This window comes from Rhineura floridana, chromosome 3 (genome assembly GCF_030035675.1).
Source record: "Rhineura floridana isolate rRhiFlo1 chromosome 3, rRhiFlo1.hap2, whole genome shotgun sequence".
Classification (NCBI taxonomy): Eukaryota; Metazoa; Chordata; class Lepidosauria; order Squamata; family Rhineuridae; genus Rhineura; species Rhineura floridana.
The window spans coordinates 36,845,923-36,861,134 of NC_084482.1; the positions used below are offsets into that span (position 1 = coordinate 36,845,923).

Sequence of the window (15,212 nt, forward strand, 5' to 3'; positions counted from 1 at the left end):
TAAGAAGGCTAAGAAAGTATTAAAAAAAAAAATCAGAGAATCCTGTAAGAAACCTTCAAAAGAGAAAACGGAAGAGTTAATTAAATGTAGGACGGAATATAAAAGTTTACTTAAAAATAAGAAAGGGGTATATATAAAAACTCAGTGGCAAGAATTGGAACAAACAGTAAGGGAACGCAATGAAGGTAAATTCTGGGAGCTGGTTGCACGAGGATTAAAGGAAATAAGATCTACCTCGGAGGCTGCAGTCCCTGCTTCTTCCTGGATTAAGCACTTTACTAACTTATTTGGTGGTCAACCTAATGATAGTGCAGAGATTGAGATATCTAAAAACTTTGATAACTTACCTGAGTGGCATCCAGTAACTACACATGAGATAAAGACGCTTATTGCATCCTTGAAAACTAAAAAAGCACCAGGAGAAGATATGCTTCCCCCAGAACTCTTTACAGAAAATGTAGACTGGTGGATACCCATCCTGGTTGGATTATTCACCACAATCAACAGCTCTGGTCAAATGCCTCGCGGATGGAAAACAAGCATAATATTTCCAATCTATAAAAAAGGGGATAGAAATGACCCACAAAACTATCGTCCAATCAGTTTGTTAGACATCCCCTCAAAAATATATGCTCGATATTTACTGCAAAAACTAACTGATTGGCTGCAAGATAATTTGATTATCCAGGAAGAACAAGCAGGGTTTAGAAGAGGTTACAGCACGATTGACCAATGCTTTGTCTTAAATCATATTATAGCGAAATACACTAAGAACAGAAGACATCTGTATGCTGCCTTTATTGACCTCACTGCAGCTTTTGACTCAATCAACAGATCCAGACTATGGGAGAAATTACAAAGCATTGAGATGGATCGTAGACTTTTACAGTTGATTCAAGAGTTGTATAGCAACACAGAACTGAGGATCAGAATTGGCTTAAAGGGTGCATTAACTGAAGCTTTGAAAACTACACGAGGGGTGAAGCAGGGATGCATTTTGGCTCCCACTCTTTTTAATATTTATATCAATGATCTGGTCCCATGGTTAGCTCGAGTAGATTCGCCTGCACCAGCAATTAGCAATAGAAAGATTTTTATTTTAATGTATGCAGATGACTTGGTACTTATTTCTCTTTCTCGTTTGGGCCTTAAAAACCTCCTTGACTCATTCAGCACTTACTGTAAAAATGAGAATCTATTGATAAACTACTCTAAGTCTAAAATTATGGTCTTTGGCAAACGTAATCCAAGGTATAAATGGTGTTTGGATCAACAGGTCTTAGAACAAGTCCGCTCATTCAGATATTTAGGGATAGTTTTCAGCGAGTCCCTTTCGTGGAAACGGCATAGTGAGATGATTAAGCTGAAAGCAGAGAGAACAATTGGAGCCTTAATGAAATTTTATTATAATAAGGGTGGACAATTGATCGAACCTGCCTTAAAGATCTTTGGCAGTAAAGTAGTCACACAAATGCTCTATGGGGTAGAGGTATGGGGAGCAGATACGAATGTGATCACAACCCTGGAAATAGTGCAGAATAAATTCTTTAGAAAACTATACTCCTTACCCCCAGGAACACCTGCAGCTTTCTTGAGAACAGAAACTGGCTGGCCATCTATAAAGATAAAAGCTGTGTGGCTCCGCTTGAATTATTTTAAGCGAATTGCTTCTTTGATAACGGAACGTTTACCAACTTTGTGTTATAAGGAGTTAGAAAATAACCATAACTGGAAGTTAATGTCCCATAACCTCTTAAATAGCTACCATCTTCCCGAGCTAAAATATCTCGTGGACATAGAAAAAAGACACCTAAGGGACTGGCTCCTTTGGATAGACGCTAAAAGAGATCTGTGTCTAATCAAAATATCCAGATTTTCTACTTATTTTGCATTAGTGAAAACAGAACATTTTAGAGCTTGTTATCTGACTAAATTAAGGCTAGCCCCCTTAAGAATTGCTTTCATGGAACTTCGGTTCCAAGTTATGCCTACAGCGGTACTGGATGGTCGTTATCAGAAAGTGCCATTTGAAAGAAGACTGTGCATTTGTGATCTAGGAGAGGTGGAGGATATTGTGCATTACATGTTAAGATGCCCTCTTTACGATCACCCAAGAGAGAGATTTATTAAACCTTTGTTGTCCCAGGGAAATGGGAACTCCCTGGAGGAGACCTTATATCTCCTGAGTGATGTTAACAGCTACGTGACCCACAAGGTGGCTCTTTTTGCCCTTGCGGCAAAAAAGATCAGAAAAAAAGAATTAGACTACATAGCAATTAACTGCCAGGGAGACTCTGCTTGTTAATTTTTATTATGTATATTTTCTATGTCTTTGTTTATATTCAATATTAAAGTTTTGTACAGTATTTGTCATGGCTTATGGCTAGCACAATAAACATTACTTTGACTGATATTAGGGCACATCCACTGGGGAGTATCCCTCTCTCCCAGTTTAGCACCTTAATACAAAATTGGAAACAGAGAACATAAAAGTACCTTTTGTGAGAGGTTTTGTGCATCCTTTCCTTGTGTGGTTTCAGCCTACAATTCCCATGTGATCCACCTGGGCTGACATTAGAATGGTCTCACAGAGGTTCTGGGGTTTAAAGACATAATGCAAGCACATCAAAATATCAAAGCCTATATTCAATCCTCCACATGTCTACTCAGAAGCAAGTCTCACTGAGATCAATGGGACTTTCTAGGAAGTTAATGTATATAGCAGGGGTTCCCAGACTGTAGTCCATAGATAACCAGTGGTCCACAGACTTCAGTGTGGTGTTTTGTTGTATATCCTTATTAACATCCATTTTAAATTGTATTTTAATTGCTTTTTTATTTCTTATATTGTATTATAGTTCAGTTGCATGAAATGCAAATTGTAATACTATAAAATATGATATAAGAAATAAAAGAAGCAATAAAAATGGAAATAAACATCATACAATATCTAATATTGCATTACAAGTGCTACAACAGGCAGAAAAATCATTAAGTGGTCCACCAAGACCATCAGCAGTTTTCAAGTGGTCCATGGGGGGTAAAGGGTTTGGGAACCACTGGTGTTTAAGATTGCAGACTAAACCATCTTTATATAGGTGTGACCTTAGTCATTAACTAAGGATTTCAGGTAACCTGCACCTAGCTACTACCATTTCCCCCTTTTAGGATTGGGGGGTTGGTATGGATGATGTCTGTGGGTATCCTCCAAGCCTGTAATTCTGTGTCTGTAGAGATGGAGTTTGTAGTAAAGGGATCTGTTGAACTGGGCAAACTAGGGTAATGGGTTCTGGCCAAGACTGTTAAGTATCCAATCTATATGTCTAAAGACTTAGACATCACATCAAGAGCAGATGTGTAGCCATAGGAGCAACTAGGATGATGCTCTTTCAGGAAGGTAGCCCTCCCCTCTCACCTGGGTAGTGCCAGGAGAAAGCCTGTATTTTTAGTGTGAGTCTGAGGTAGACCTGGTGAGCTGAAAAAGACAAGAGACTTGCTCCCTGTGTAGAACACCAAGCCATGGCTTTGGGGAGCCTTTCTAGAAACCTGAAGAGGAAACAAGATCTGTTGGGGTGCTAATGCTGTGAGCCGCTTCCATCTTATGCTCAGGTTATATATGTGTGTAAATAAAACCATATATCAAAAAGACACTACAGCCTCCAGTCACCTTCATTCCAAGGAAACCAAACCCTGGGTAAGAGCTGGAACCCCTGGAAGTCTCTCACTGCTCAGAGATTGGGCCGTGTGGAACACCTCGCTTCCAGACCAGTTTTATTTCATAGCATGATGGGATAACAAGCACTGCTTTGTGCCACATATAACTTTGTACAACTTTGTAAAATGTAATGTGCTGCAAGTAATAATAAAAACACACAAACAAATGATAAGCACAAAACAAGTCCTTTTCCTTGTAAATACACTCAGCAGCAGCACAAATGGCTTAGATCACTTTTCAAAGCCTGGAAATTGCCCTAAATTAAAACTGAGAGACTTGCTAAGCACACATTGTCCACCATCTGATTTGTTTTGTAAAATGCATAATTTTGAACACTTGCAGGGGGAGGGTACAGCAGTAACAGCAAAACAATTTGTGGTCGCTTCAACCCCCGGTAGGTGGCCAGTTTCATTAAAGAAAGGTGATTACTTTGCTGCTGTGTTCTGTGGAATGCTATTGCTGATGGCAAACTGGAATATTCCAACGACAGCAGTTTCTACTGGGACAGGCCCAGATGCGAGTGGAGAAAGAAGGCTGGGCATTTTGAAAGCCCTGGGCTGCTTTCAGGTTTTTGTTTTTTTTACGACCATCTTGAATGTAATTACAAAGGCAAGATAACTGAAGCAGTATACCAATGAAAGGAGACCTAGACTGAATAAATAACACTCATAGTTGGCAGAACAAGATTGGTGCTTTGTCTTCCTCTGGACATTCTTGCTGTCAGTTTGACTAGGTGAGATACATGGCAAACTATGAATCCAATCCTGTACTGTTGAGGTTTTAGAGAATTTCCATTTTAAGGTCAATTCTATATTTGGTGGTATCAGTAAGATCATTATCAATTCCATGTCAGAGTCTTCCATGATTTTTCTTAAACAGCCAGGCAGGTTTTCCAAATGTTCATACAGCAAGGACATTCAGAATTACTCATGTCATAGTCAATACAGGTATCCTATATAGGCTATTCATTTGTGGAGTGTCAGTTTTCCAAGAAGAATACAAGTGAATACAAGACATTAGGAAAGGCTTGGTTTTTCTTTAAAAAAATATGAATATTAATAATTTCACATCAACTTTCATGAATGTCCAAAAACTCAGATTCATTGGTAAAAAATTGACATAGTCACCTAACTGATTGTCAGTATTCTCTGGTGTATGATCAAAAAGTGGACATTTCTTCCTGGACTTGACAGAATTCATATCTGAATATCAACATTTGCTAAATTTTGCACATTCACTGTATGCTTTGCTGAATTTTCAAATCAGCACCTGTGAGACCAGGGGATATTTGGGGGCTTTGCATAGCTGAACCCTCCGAACTATGTTGTATGTATGTTTGCACCTGTTTGTACTATTAAGCCATTATATAGTACAGAGAATTGTTGTTTTTCTCCCATAACAGTCATACAGGTGTGTTTCGTACATTCAAACAACCTTCATGTTATCCTACCCAAATTGTCACTGTGCTGAATTTGGAAATGCTTTGAACACAAAAATTAAAGTAAGAGTATAACTATGGATTGCTGCTTCACAAAATACTCTTTGTCATGTGATCTTTGTACCCAAGGAAGATCAGGAAGGAATATGTGGAGGCTGTTCGCATGTGCGAACATACCTAAAAATACAAGGGCATTAAAGATTTAAACATGCATACCACAGGTCAGTATGACTTCAACACATAGGTATAGAAATATAATTATATTTATACATCAGGGATACAGTATATAAATTAAAGGTCTCATGAGATTGGCCTCTCCCCAATTTAGAATTTTTTTTTTTTGGTAGCCACTGATAAATAGGGATGGAAAACTGTATATTTTTTCACGACGCCAGTAGAAAGCTATCAGTCTAACCCAGCCTTTCCCAACCAGTGTGCCTCCAGATGTTGTTGGACCACAATTCCCATCTTTCCTGACCATTGGCAATGCTGACTGAGGCTGATGGGAGTTGTGGTCCAACAACACCTGGAGGCACACTGGTTGGGAAAAGCTGGTAACCTGTGATGTAAATGTGGTTCGTGTCTTGCCTTCCTGGCTACTTCATGGCAGATTTTCAGTTGCTGCTACAACCCTGCATGGGCCTCAGATAAGACCACCATTACCTAAAAAACACTTGCATAACTCAGAACCAGGCCAGTTGGCTTCAAATCTGCTGAAAAGCAGACTCAGAGTTGGTTTCAAAGATATTGTGGGCTGCTTAAAGAGGAAAACCCTGTTTATACAAGTGATCTACTTATGTTACCAGAATAAGTGGGACCCACAAACTCATTCATGCAAGATCAAACACCAAAGCTCCACTTCCGTTAAGAAGAAAAAAATCACAACCAATTTTATTTTCACAGAAGCAGAGCCACGATTCTGTGTGGGTAGCTCTGTTGCACAACTCACACGTGGAGACCACTAGTGTGTGCACTATATGCCTCCCCCAGCATATAGTGAAACCAATATTAAGATGTTAAAATTCCTCCTAGCCACCTGCTGGCAGCTATTCTTTTTTAAAGATGCGTAAAATCTTACTGGTTTTCAACAGAGGGCCACTACATGAATAGGAGGGTGGTAAGCCACAGTACACGTCCTCACTTCCCAAATGCTTCTCAACCAGTCTTGCTGCCAATAGCCATCAGAAGACTTCTAGATGTGAACAGCTGAGCTGGCCCATACAAAACAAGTGAAAATGAAAGTTGCCTTCCATTCCCAGTGAGGCAGAGGGGTGACTGCTCCTGCATCACAACACCATTGCAGGGACTGTGCTTTTCTCTAGCCAGGAAAGGTGTAGGATATAAATTGGCTGTCTCCAGCCTCCAGTTAGCTTGGCCTATGTAAGTGGTAGAAGGCAGTTCTAGTTAGGCAATGTTCCTAGCTTTGTTTCCCACCTCTGTGGTTGTCACCAGATTTGTTTACTGTGTATTTGTTTATTTACTAACAGCTGGGCAATATTGCATCCAAGATGGTTGCAGCATCAGTGAGGGCAGAACGTACAGAAATAAACACCAAGAACTAGGGATGGGTGAATCTGTTAAATTTGGTTTCTCTCAGTGTCTCATTTTTCCAATCTTAAGTTCAGGTCATCACATTTCCACATCTATTTGCATTTTAAAAACAAAAATCCTCCTAAAAATTCATTAGCATTTTGGTGCAAATTTCTCCTAGTATACAATGTTTGTATGCAGTTTTACCATTTGCAACGCAATTTCCTCCAATATAATGTACCTCTGTATGTTATTTTAACTAGCATATGCATTTTTATGCACACTTAACTGCAGTATATTCATTTTTGTACAAATTACTTGGCTGGAAAAGAAAACTTAAAAAATTTGGAAAAGTGCAAATTTCAAAGAATGGCTATGCTTCAGTTCACCTATTGTTTCAGACAGTGTGCATTTGGGAGGTTCACCTTTAAACGTGAACTGAATTGAATTTCTCCTCCAACCTTACCATGGATACTGAATTGTGGCAGTGGAAGTCAGAAAAGAAGAGGAGTGATGAAGGAGTTGGCTCAATCAATTTTGGGAGCAGGGTCAAAGGTGGGTTCTTTGTTTCATTCTGAAACCCAAAGAAGCTGTTTGCTCAGCCAGATCCAGGGCTGGCACCAGACAGTAGCTAGGCCAGGCCCTGGCTGAGGACCCCTCCTTAGGGTGAGAGCGTAGCACTCCCGTTCTGTGATCCATGGCAGCGTTGGCTCCCGACTCTGCCACAGATCGCAGAGAGGAAGCTCTCGGGCACCCCCCCTAAAGTCAATGCGGGCTTCAATCAGCCTGCATGCATGCCCCACCAACCTCTCCTTGTGAATGACATGTGCACTGTGCGCACATGCCTGCCATCAACCAATTTGGTGGCAGGGGCTTCCCTAAGGAGCTGACACCCCTGCCACCATCTTGGTTGATGGCAGGCATGCTTCATTCACAGGGACGGGAGAGGTGGTGGGACACATAGGTGGGCAGGCTTATTAGCCCCATGTCGCTTGCAGGTGGGGTTGGGCTATGGTGCTGTAGGCCTGGGGCAGGTTGGTGTCCAAGGGCCCAGTCATGCCTGGTGCCAACCCTGGCCAGATGTCATAAGCCCAACCCTAGATAGACTTAAATGAGGAAATTGCCTCTCACTTACGGCTTCTCTTCCAGACAGCCTCTAACATAAACAGTTTCTTAAGTAACTTGGAGACAACTATATCACCAGGGCAATGTGAAAAGCAGGATGCCTGGACACAATAAGAGGTAACAAATAAGTGGTCATGAATAAGTTATTCCTGAATAATTTACTCTTATTTATCTGGATTTTGGTGATGGTGGAACAGTTGTGTAGAAACTTGCAGGAGCGAGAGGCAGGTGGTGATGGGAATTGGTGGATAGGGTTGGACAAATGACACGGAAGAGAAAGGGAAGAGATTTACAGTCCAATCCTCAGAATGTCTTCTCAGAATTAAGTCCTATTGAATTCAGTGCAGTTTACCTCCAAGTAGGGATGGAAAGATCTGCCAGTTTCTCATTTTTCCAACCTTAAATTCAGTTCTTCACATTTCTGCAGCAATTTGGGATTTTTTTTAAAAAAATGAAAATTCTCCAGAATTTTATTGGGAATTTTCCCTAATAAACATTTTTGTAGGCAGTTTTGACTACTGTACACATGTTTGCAAGCAATTTCTCATCTTATAATGCATTTTTGTATGTTATTTTCGCTCATACATTAATTTTTATGCACACTTTCCCACAGGGGCAGCACCAGGCATAAATGGGCCTTTGGGCACCAGACTGCCAGTGTCGTCATGCTCCCCAACACTGCCTCACAATGCAGGCAGTGTGGACTTAAATAAGCCCACCCACCAGCCCTCCCTAATTAAGCCTATGCCACCTGCATGGGGGGATTCCTGGGACGGTGGTGCTCTCACTCAACCCAACACTGCGTCACAGGTGCCCTTGGCCAGTGCCCAACCTGGCCATCCACTGGTACCGGGCCTGCTTTCCCCTAACATATGCATTTTTGAAAACATGGTAAACATTGTTTGGTTGGTAAACTCCATTGCAAAATTTGGATAAGTGCGAATTTCAAAGGATGGCTATGTTTTGGTTCTCTTATTGTTTCAGAAAGTGTGAATTTGATAGATTCAGCTTGAAATGCTAACTGAATTGAATTTCTCAGTCATTACTACTCCCAAGTAAGTCGAGTTATAATTTCAGCCTTCATGTGATAACTTGTAATGTTACCCAAAACATTCAGGCTTCATATGGTCACAGTTCTGAGATTCTGAAGTGCATCCTTGTCTGGTCAAATCAGCCTGCATAAGAAGTGTGAGGAACGTTTGACCCACCAGATGTTGCTGAACTACAACTCCCATCATCCCTGGCCATTGGCCATGCTTGCTGGGGCTGATGGGAGCTGTAGTTTAGCAACATCTGGAGGGTCAAAGATTCCCCACACCTGCTGTATAATGATAGGCTGCATTATCTTCACTAGCTCTACATATGCAAAATTGACCACTTACGTTTCACACAAATCTGTCCAGGATAACTGCCACACATCTGTATATCATAATCACACTGTAGATCCCCAGTATACTAATAAGTGTTAACTGAAAACTCTCTCCTCTGTCTTTTTTAGACACCTTGATTTGAGTGTTTGACATGATAATTAACATGTATTAAGGAATTATTAATCCACATTAAGTAATGCTGAGTATTTGCTGGAGTTGTTTCAGAAGACACTGAAAACTAATGCGGTGGGGTTGCTCAGTATTGCATAGGATCTCAGCCTTTATCCAAATAATTCCACATAACTGATGAGTGCATCTGTTGTCTTGCATATCTGAACTAGAGAAAATACACAGGAGCATTATAAACAATGTTGCAGACAATTGAAAATGGCAGGATCTGAAATGCATGTCCTAATGGCACTCTTAATTTTGTTCTGTTGCTAGGTGCTTAACAGGACTCTTACAGTTGGCTGAAATGAACCAGGAATGCATAGTGTGGTGTTCAATCATATTTATCTTAGATGAAACACATTACTGTAATTTTAGTATTCTGTATGTTTATAAGTCTGGGAGAATCCATTTAATAAAATGTTTAAAATTGCACATTTGATGAAAGCCTTTTTGGATTACATAGTTCAAAATACTGCAAAAGATGTGCATTAAGATTTGGTACAGTTTAAATCTAAGCATAATTGGAGCTGCACTGTTTTGGTTTATGTGTGAGCAGATTTCATAACCTTTTGAATGGTAATGTGTTTAGTGCTGGCTGGGAGCTTTCCTATGATCTTGCAGATGTCCCAGAGCTATGGATGTGGTTGTTGCTTTTGTTGCTGTGATTGCAAACAGTGGAACTGAAAGCCTAGCAAAGGAGAGATCACTTCATCACATGTGACCATGAACCGCGGGACCAAATGATGGGCTCAGATTTGTTTCCGTCTTAAGGATTTTACATAAAACTAATTGTGGTTTTTTAAATGGCTCCTCTAGTGCCTATTTGATCAGTATGAGTGACAGTTGCTTACAATTCTGATTTTGTTTACTCTGGACATCGATTTCTCTCTCTCTCTCTCTCTCTCTCTCTCTCTCTCTGATCAGATCTGCGAGACACAACAGGATAACAGCATATCGCATCATATAGCTAGAGGCTCCCTTGACAACATAAAACAAGGCTCTTGGATAACGGGTATATTAGCTACTGTGCTAAGAGGGCAGAAAGTATTAAAGAATCCATTTGTGTTGATCTGGATATTGCCTCGTGTTGCTGCTAGTGATTTTTGTCTCTCTCTGTTCCTTTGTTTGCTTTATGTTTTGCATAAAGCTTTTATAAGAGTGATCTTCAACTTCGGCTGCTGCTCACCGTGAATCTATCTATATATCACTCAGTAAAGGGAAGAATTCACTTTTTCTCTCTTTCTCTCTCCCCCCCCTCTCTCTCTCTGCCTGGAAGCTTCACCACACAACAACATGCAAAAGAAACCAATGTGATTTTTATTGAATGAAAATAGTGGATAACTGGCACCAACTTGCTCCTCTTCAGCCTCCTCCTTCTAAAGTGGTGAGTGAAATTTAATTCTCTAGCGTGCACATCTTCTAGCTTAAAGGGGGGAGAGAGAAAACATCTGGCAAATAGATGCAAAAATGTTCCGTGATGTCCTCCTACCTGTTGTGCATGTATCTTACAAGAAACCTTCCTAAGAAGCTGAGAATTTTGTGTGCGCACTTGAGTTGTACTATGCAGGTGTATGTGTATGTATATTTAGGACTGGCACATCATTCATTGCATACATGACATTTAGGATTTCCCCTCCACAATCTTGAGTTAGGAAACTATACTGGTTGTTCATTGTGTGGAAGACAGAGGTATGTAGAGGTTAGGTTACAGCTTGCACTCCTGCAAATGCACACTCACATACTACATCTTCCTTAAGAACCACATATTCATGAACATATAATGCCGTGCAGGGCTGAACAATGTCTCACATGCATGCTTTGTGCTAAACAGCATGCATGAGGATCGGGAGACTTACTGATTTGTGCTCAGTTACAGTAATAATGATGGGAACTGCAGAATGCAGTAAGGGTCCCCACCCTACCCCTGGAAGTGTAAGGTTTGTGCAACAGTCAAGCTACTGCAATACTTACAGTCATTATCAGCCTGTTGTTGCCATTGTGGGTATTAATTCTTGACAAAAGGGAAAGGCACCAAGAGTGCGGGCAGCTAAATGCAATTAGCATGTGAGCAACCGGAATGTGTGCCCTCCTGCTGAGTTCTGCAGATGTTCCAGTGATTTGATCCTTTGAGTGGCTCTGATAAACTGCACTGGGTACCATGAAGCCTGGTAATGAGCATGAGGAGCTGCTAGGGACTATGCCCAGATCACCTCTTTTAAGCTGTGACCCGAGCTGGCTATTATCTGAGGTCTCCAGAGATGACAGCCCTCCAGAGCATTGGCTCACTGCACCACCTAGCGTCGACTATGGTCAGCGTTTGCAAAGAAGTCCTGCCAGGTTTCAGTTCCAGCAAGCAGTTATAATTCATGCTACAGAACAAGGGGAGCCATGGCTCCAGCGTGGTTGGTGAAACCACATGAGGCTCCCGGATGGTTCGGTTAGGAAACAGAAGCAGTTGAAAGAAGAAACTGCTTTGGGGCATTTATTTACTTATAACATATATCCCACCTTTCCTACAAGGAGCTCAAGGCGGTATACAAGGTTTTCCCCCTCTCCATTTTATTCTTACAACAACCCTGTGAGGTAGATTAGTCTGAGAGACAGTGACTTGTCCAAGGCCACCCCGTGGGCTTCATGGCTGAGTGAGGATTTGAACCTTGGTCTCCCAGGTCCTAACCTGACACACTAATCATTACAGCACACTGTCTCTTGCATAGGTAGCCAGGTGACATGGACCAGCCTGGGCAAGTGAGGGAAGCAGGAGCAGTCTAGCTAGTGGCTACAAGGCAAGAGGCTGGATGTCTCTGAATTGCTGGGGAACACAAGTACACAGGTCCTGCCTGTAGGCTTTCATAAGAATCTGATTGGCCACTGTGGGGACAAGATGCTGGACTAGATAGGTCTTTGGCCTGATCCATCAGGACTTTTCCTATGTTCTTGAGAAGCAGGCATTGTGAGGGACAAAACCAAGATGAAGATGGAAGAATCTCTGGGGATGGCTTTAGTGAAGAGAGAAGTAACAGCAAGTGGTGTCACTGAGAAGTTATGGGGAAAGCACTATTACATGCAAAGCTTAAGGCCACCACTGCTGCATATGCTGACTGAGGAAGCATAAGTGACATTGGAAGAACACAGGAAGCTACCTTATACCGAATCGGAACTCTGGTCCATCTAGCTTAGTATTGACTACACTGACTGGCAGTGGCTCTCCAGCTTTTCCGACAGACAACATTCTCAGTCCTACCTGGATATGCTGGAGACTGAACCTGGGACCTTCTGCATGCAAAACAGATACTCTGCCTCCAAGCTATGGCTCTTCCTACCCACAGTGAGATGCATGAGCTCCATCTGCACAAAGGATTTGTTAGGCACCATCCTGTGGCGTTCTCAGGCAGGCAGCTGCTTGAATTGTTTATTATTTAATATTTATTTAACTCCTTTAATCGCATGATTCTCAAGACAGCACACAACAGGTTGTGATCATAAAACAGAGGGAGGGAGAGAACAACTCAGCTGCCCTTGGGTCCCCCTGGCTGACGAGTGGGGCCAGAGGGTACTTCTTTCCTGCTCTGCAGTCCCAAGGGGAATGTTGCTGCCAGTTTTCAAGACTGCGGGGGTAATATCTATAGAAAGGAAGGCATTCAATTTCCTTTTGCCTATGAACCCAGCTACAGAAGGGTTCTGCCATATGGCTTGTTCCATCAAGTGGAGGGATCCCCCCACCTCCCAGGCCTCCTTGAAGGCAGCTTTCACCTGGAAGTTGCTTGAAATAAACCCCATGCAGTGGCTTCTTATAGCCCTCCTTTCCACCTGAGGTCATCCTGTGCAGAACCTCCACACCACATACAAACATAAGAAGAGCCCTGCTGGATCAGGCCAACAGTTCATCTTTTCCAGCATCCTGTTCTCATAGCAGCCAGGACCTGAGTGCCAAGAGCACTCTCCCCTCCTGCAGTCTCCAGCAACTGGTACTCAGGAGCAAAGTGCCTCCAACAGTGGGGATAGAACAAAGCCATTATGCTGAGTAGCCACTGATTGTTGGCTACCATCGGCAGCCACAAATATCCACGGCTGGTACAAAATAGTCACAATCCCACATAGTAAACCACAGCTGCCATATGAGGGAGGGTGTTCTACAAGTGGCTTTCTTATGGGGGTTGTTACGATATATAGGCTATGCCAAAGGCTGTGTATCAGGCGATATTCCCAGAGAAATTAAAACTAGACCCTCCAGTATGTTCTTCTCCCTCATTGCCACTCTCACACCTTCCCACTCATGTTTTTTTCTTAAATATTCAAAAGAGACCAGCAGCTGAGTTGCAAATTCTCCTTGCAGCTTGGTAATTCTGGGGAAAGAGTTGTTTGTTTTAGAGCAAAGATAACCCAAGGGGGGGGGGTTGACATCTTGTTCTCAAAATGATTTTCCCTAGCAGTACCCCTCTCCCCACCCCTCAAAGCATGGAAATTGTGGGAGGTAGGCAGTTCAAGGTGACACAAAGTTCTCCATTCTTGGAGAAGTCACTTCCTTTTCCTATCAGAACAACCTCTTTCTTCATTCTGATTGGCTACCCTACACCCTGATTAGTAGTATGCATTCTCTCAGGGGACTAAACGAGGAAGAAATTTGGTCCAGCTCGTATTCTAATGCAAACTTACCTTATTCACACTTCCTGAAACAGTATGTGAACCGAAGCGCATGTATCCTTTGAAATTCACCTTTCTCTGAATGTTGCAAGGCAGTTCTCCAACCAAAAAAAACTGAACAAAAATGAGGAAAGAGTGCATTAAAATGCATACAATAACAAAAATGATTTTTTTAAAATGCATTATAGTACAGGAAATTGCTTGCAAAAATATAGACAGTTGGCAAAATTGAATTGAAAATGTTATTTAGGAGAAATGTTAATTAAAATGCTGATTTTTTGTGTGTGAGGACATTTTTTTTAACTGATGCAGGAATGTGGCAAACTGAACTTAAGATAGGAAAAATGTGGAACTCAGCGAAAGTGAAACTGAAAATGCATCCATCCCTAGGACCAAGCTCAACCCTCCTGGGTACTAGAGTAAGCCCATTTGAGCTGAGGACATGAGTGTGAAGGAATCACTGAACAAAGTTCTAAAGTTTAGTGTTCTAAAGTCTATAGCAACTCAGAAGAAGTTAACATGATATTTAAGAAATTGGCCTTCCCTATTCTAGATGGTCCTGTTTCATGATGGACTAGTCAAATCCACATTTTTGGTGTAGCCTTCTTTTTATTCATTCATTTAAAATAAATAGCCTGGTTTTATCTGTACAGATACCAGGGCAAGATACTAGGCATAAAAGCAAACCACACAATAATCCACCACAACATAATAAAACACATCATCAAATGAATCCTGTAAGGCTCTGGATGGGTTCTAGCTCCCACAAAATAATTTTCTAAAATGGCATTTGGAAAAAGCAGAGATATAAGACAGAAAACCAAAGATATAGGCAAATAACCTCCACTACATCTGTCCAGCCTAACATACTAACAGAACTGTGCTGGGTGCTAAACAGAACCCACAGAAGACATGGTTGTTATTTGACAGTCTGGGCAGGAGAAAAGTAGACATAGAAGCCCTATCAAGGAATAGTGAGAAGACTCAATTAGAAGAAGAGTTGTGTAGTATAGCGGCAAAGAGTGTGAGTTGTGAGTGGAAAAGTCCCGGGCTGAAGTCTTACTTCATCTGCAAGCTTGCTAGGTTGTCTTAAGCAAACCACAATTGTCTCAGCTTTTTGTCCACCGTGTGGAGATCATGGCTGTTGTAAGCTATTGCACATGAAATGTTTTGAACATGTAAAACAGGGATAGCCAACATGATGCCCTCCAGATATTGC

The 15,212-nt window shown here is 41.6% G+C and overlaps 1 protein-coding gene across 1 annotated transcript in view; it reads left to right on the forward strand.

Moving 5' to 3' along the window:
- The window catches only part of ANKFN1 (ankyrin repeat and fibronectin type III domain containing 1), a 275,663-nt gene that overhangs the window by 95,515 nt on the left and 164,936 nt on the right, over positions 1-15,212 (forward strand). The window contains exon 2 of the mRNA XM_061615322.1: positions 10,626-10,733. The gene's annotated coding sequence lies outside the window, so the exon portion shown is untranslated. The remainder of the gene's footprint in view (positions 1-10,625; positions 10,734-15,212) is intronic.